The 5,110-nt window shown below is 31.3% G+C and overlaps 1 long non-coding RNA gene across 1 annotated transcript; it reads right to left on the bottom strand.

The window, feature by feature from the left end:
* Positions 1-4,113: 4,113 nt before the first annotated feature.
* Positions 4,114-4,667, bottom strand: LOC117171826. The gene is made up of 3 exons (XR_004466925.1): positions 4,573-4,667; positions 4,380-4,493; positions 4,114-4,126 (listed from the first exon to the last, which is right to left on the bottom strand). It is a non-coding gene; the product is annotated as an uncharacterized LOC117171826 (long non-coding RNA).
* Positions 4,668-5,110: the final 443 nt, after the last annotated feature.

Here is a 5,110-nt window from a genome sequence, read left to right as displayed (position 1 = left end):
CCAAAAATGTCTCATTTATGAGCCGAAAAAGGTTCGACCATCTCAGCCAAGACAAGGCTCGACTTGAGACATGTAAACGCCGTTTAACCTGTCGTGGCCACGAAAGTAAGACGATGGTCTATGTTTCGACTTAGTTTTGAGACGCAGCCAGACATTGGTGTCTTGGAGGGGAACTCCAGCCGAAGTAATTTTACTCGTATTATTAATCGTATTATTTATTTATTTTATAAAATGAATTATTTATCTGTGCATTTAGTTTGAAATTTAAAAATTAAATGATTTAATTGGAGGAAAGTTTGTCTGTGTATTTAAAAATGCAGAAAGTTATATCAAATTAAACTCTTCGGACCGTGTATTTACAAAATTTCAATGGATTATTTATTATAGCATGCTACGCGCCTGTTGATAGTCATCCCAGAGAAGTGAAAGACGCCTTCTGGGACACTTTAAAACACACAATAAATATTTTTTAATATGCGGAAAGAATAATTCTGCTAGGAGATATGAACGGATGGGTGGGCATTTAAAATTAGGACACAGAAAAAGGGCCTGTTTATTACAAATACTTATTTTAGGCATTAAATGATCCACATGTATACCTGGTCTACAGGAAATAACCACAGTATAATTGACTTTGTTGTTGCGGATGAATGACTAAGAGAGTTTGTCAAAAATACAATGGTCGTGAAGTGTTATGAATGCAACACTGATCATTACCTTCTGATCTCCAAAATTAACTTAGGTCGGGGATGGAGAAAAAAGAGACCCAAGGAAACAAAACAAACGCGAATAAAAATTAAAACCTACAGAAATTAGATGTACAAATATATTTCCAAAATAAGATAACTGAAAGCATAGATAAGGGAACCTGGTAGTCGCTTATAAACATTAAAGATATAGAGGACGCATGGACTAAGTTCTGGGATATCATTGTTAAATGTACGGTCGAAGTGTGTGGTACCCCGGTTTTAGGAAGAGTTTCTGGTGATGCGTGGTGGAATGATGGAATTCAGGCTGCCCAAAAAGCAAAGACAAAAGCGTACAGGAGAACTTTGAACATCGCAGGTCTTAGCGATGAGGAAAGCACTAGACGTATTAATGATTACAGAGACAAAAAGAGAATACTCAAACGATTCATTAAGGAAAGTAAAGATAAAATTAGAGCAGAAGAAGAGAAGAAAATACAAAACGACTTTGCAGGAAGCAAGAAACTGCTTTATAAAGAAATGAAGGGAAATAAATGTACAGAATTTGTCAATGTGAGAAATAGTAATGGGAAAATGCTATATGATGCAGACGGGATACTAGACGCATTCAGAGACTTTTTTAGGGAAAAATTCAGAGATGAAGCTATAGGACACCATAACTGTGACATATCTAGAGCACGATGCGTTAGAAAACTCAATTGAGAAAGTATGTGTCACTGAGTTTAGGGATATAAGTAAGAGCTTGAGAAACTGTAAGGCTACCGGGGTAGACTGTATTAACGCTGAAATGCTTTAACACGTTAGCGAGTATATACCACATAGACTGTACGAATTGATAAATTTATGTTTCGAGATGGGAGACATTTCAGAAGGTTGGAAACAAACGATTATTGTACTAATATACATAAAAGGAGATAAAAGCGACTGCAATAATTACGGAGGGATTAGCTTATTAAGTACCGTAGGTAAAATATGCTCAAGAATACTTATTCTCGGGGTAATTAAAATAACAGAAGAAAAAATTTGGGAAGCCCATAGTGGGTTTATGCCAGAAACGTCATGTACCGGTCAAATATTTAGCCTGAGGCAAATCACAGAAAATAGTTTGAGAGTAAGGAAAAAAGTTTTCTATGCATTTGTTGACCTGGAGAAAGCTTTTGACAAGGTAGATAGAAGTAAACTTTGGAAAGTCTTGAAAGAGTATGGAGTTAATAGATTGCTCCTACAAGCTATAAAAACAATATATACGGGTAGCAAAGCGACGGTAAAGGTAATTATGGTAGGTTAGCTTTCGCAGATGATAAGGTTGTTATGGCAAAGCCCATCGAAGACTTGCAAAGAATGTTGAAAAAACTGAATGCAAGCATGAAGAGCATGGGTCTTAAAATTAACGCGAATAAAACAAAAACTATGTTTTTTCGTGTTCGTAGGAAAGAGTGAGAAGACACTATGCAATATTGTATTATATGATGAGAGAATTGTTCAAGTTTATATGTTCATATACCTTGCTACCTTATTTACTAGGACGGACAAATAGATGAGGAATTAGATAGATGCATAAACGAAGGAAAGAAGGTTATTGGTAGAGCAGGGCCCCTCATCACAAGTAAAAATATATCAAATAAAGCTAAAATAGCAATACATGATTCTACATTTTTGGCGACTGTACTATACGGTAGCGAGAGATGAACCTATCAAGATAAAGATAAGAGTATAATTATTACAATTGACATGAGATTCTTGCGCATAATATGCGGGAAAACTCTGAAGAACAAAGTGAGTACCGAGATAATTCTCAAAGAATGTGGTGCAGAAAAGACGTTTGTAGACACATGGGAAAGAAATCGGTTAAGATGGTGCAGGCACGTTGAGAGAATGCCGAATGAGTGACTAACAAAACAAGTGTATCAAGGTAAAGTAAATGGCAGCGTGTCCAGAGGCAGACCGCGGCAAGAATGGTTAGAATGTGTGAATAATACCCTAGTTCGAAGAGATATAAGAAGCCATGGAAACCCAAAAGCCTGCATGAAGAAATGCATGGACGTAAAAGAAGCTAGAGAAGTATGACAGGACAAAAAAATATGGCGGAAAATAGTTCATACAAAGAGTGTCAGTAGAGTGAATGACGCCTGCAATAAAAGACCTTGGACACTAATGGATCCAAGTGGGGAACCTCACCCCGAAAGGGAAATAGCTTAATGGTGTAATAATAATAATAATAATAATAATGCTAATAATAATGGAAACATCCCTACAGAGACTGTAAATCGGCCGATAAATGACGTTGCTGAGTATACTTGATTTTCAATAAAATTTGGTGCTAATATCGAATAGATAAATTTGGCTTGGATTTATTCACTTTTAATTCACCAGAAGCATACTACACTGATTATTCATGATTCAATTAATTGAATGCACTATTTATTGTTTACATGTTAAATCGGAAGATAATCTTATACATAATCACTATGTTTCTAATTTGAAAAATAAATTTTCATGTTTTATGAATATACAAATATTGAAAAGTATTTCTGAATTTCAAAATGTGTTTATATGTTTCACAGTTTTGACCTGCTTAGATATTGTATCTGTGATCGGAAATTAAAATTTGTTTAAAATTTGATTTTATTCTATATATAGATAATAAAGCCTAATAAAAAAAATTTGTTTCACTAACTCTAATTTAATAATCAGTTTGATTATATTTTTAATATCGAGAAACAATTATTGTGTCCATTTTTGCAAAAAAAAATCGATTTATCACGTTTTGTTCAGAAAATATTTCTGAGTAATATACTTTAGTGTGGATACATAATTATAAGTTTAAAAGAAAAACAAAAAATTAATAAAATGTCATTTTCACGAATATTTTATAAGTCAAAATAAGACTTTCCTGATTTTATGATTTTATTTTTTTAGTTCATCGTCGGATTTCGAAAAGTTGTTTTATTTAAAAAGAATAAACTGAATTTATCTCATTTCATTTAAAACGTTTTTAGAAGTACATTTGGTAAATCATTTTTATTAATTTATACACTATTTATACTATTTTTATCATCTGTGCATCTACAATGTTTACTTTTTTATAGTAATTCATGATTCATTTAAAAATTACATGCGTTTACAAAGGTGCGATCTAAAAAAATTAATTTTGGTAATAAAAAACACTACTTAATTGTTTTAAAGTTTTTATTTTACATTTAAAGATTCTACCTGTTACAGTACATGGATGAAAGCGAATGTACTCAAAATGAAAGCCTAGCTTTTAATGATTGCCATTTAAAAGTTTGTAATGGACAATATCTTACAGATTTAATATTTACATTTCAATTACAGATCTTCGTCAGTCGATTGGCAAACGAAGGTCACTGATCGAAGTCCCAAATAATGAAATCGCATTCTTTTGATTGATGTTGGACCTAATTTAAAAGAATAAAAATTTGAAAACAATTTTTCACAATCTTTTCAGTAAATGAATAAAGAAAAAGTCCTTAATTTACTGGATCTAATTTGTAAATATTGTAGTCTACTTTTATAAATGAATTTTCAAACCATTCATTTTTCTTAGTGTTTTAATTTAAATCTCAGTTTCTTTAAATCTCTTAATAAATTGTTTTCTAGCCAAATCTATTTGAATTGATCATGACATCATTTTTATTAAAATATATTCACCTCATTTCGCGCTTGTTTATTTGAGTAAACCAGGAGGAGATTCATGGAAAATGTTGAGCAGGGGAAATATACGTTGGAGAAGGTTTTCTAAATTGATGAGAACAGAGTTTATATCTGAAACCATAAAGAAATTATTTTAGAAATACTAATGAATAATTATACTAATACAATTTTTATATTTAATGTTACTTACATGGCAATATTAGTCGAAGCAAGAAAATCAAGAATTGTAGAATGACAAACATGACGTCGAATAATTGTCTCTTCTAAATCTGAACTTTCGTTAATATTGCAAGTTCTTATATCTTCGATAAGACATTATCATTCTCTTATGAATTTATAAAATGTGCAAAAATTTCCTGCAAAATTCCAGATAACAATATTCTGATTATTCAGAATTTATCGTTCTTTTCTGCATTTCATATGAAGCAGAAAAATCATGAAAGTCACTTCAGTTGTGAATTGACTAAGATAATGATATTAACAAGTTCTAAAGTCTTCCTTATTATATGGTTCGTTAAATATTGATGTTTTAGTTTTTAATTTGAATAATACTGCAGAAACTTATATGGTGAGATTAAATAGAAAACTTAATTGTAAATTAATCGACCACCAAACTTAAAACTACATGAAAATATTATTAATTTTGCTTAACAACAATAATTTAATATAATAATTTAATTGCAGAAACTTATATTCTTTTAACTACATATTCTTCATTGAATGGATAG

This window comes from Belonocnema kinseyi, chromosome 4 (assembly GCF_010883055.1).
Source record: "Belonocnema kinseyi isolate 2016_QV_RU_SX_M_011 chromosome 4, B_treatae_v1, whole genome shotgun sequence".
In the NCBI taxonomy this organism is placed as follows: domain Eukaryota; kingdom Metazoa; phylum Arthropoda; class Insecta; order Hymenoptera; family Cynipidae; genus Belonocnema; species Belonocnema kinseyi.
Note: the sequence above shows the minus strand (reverse complement) of the source record. Positions and strands in the feature narration are given on the sequence as shown.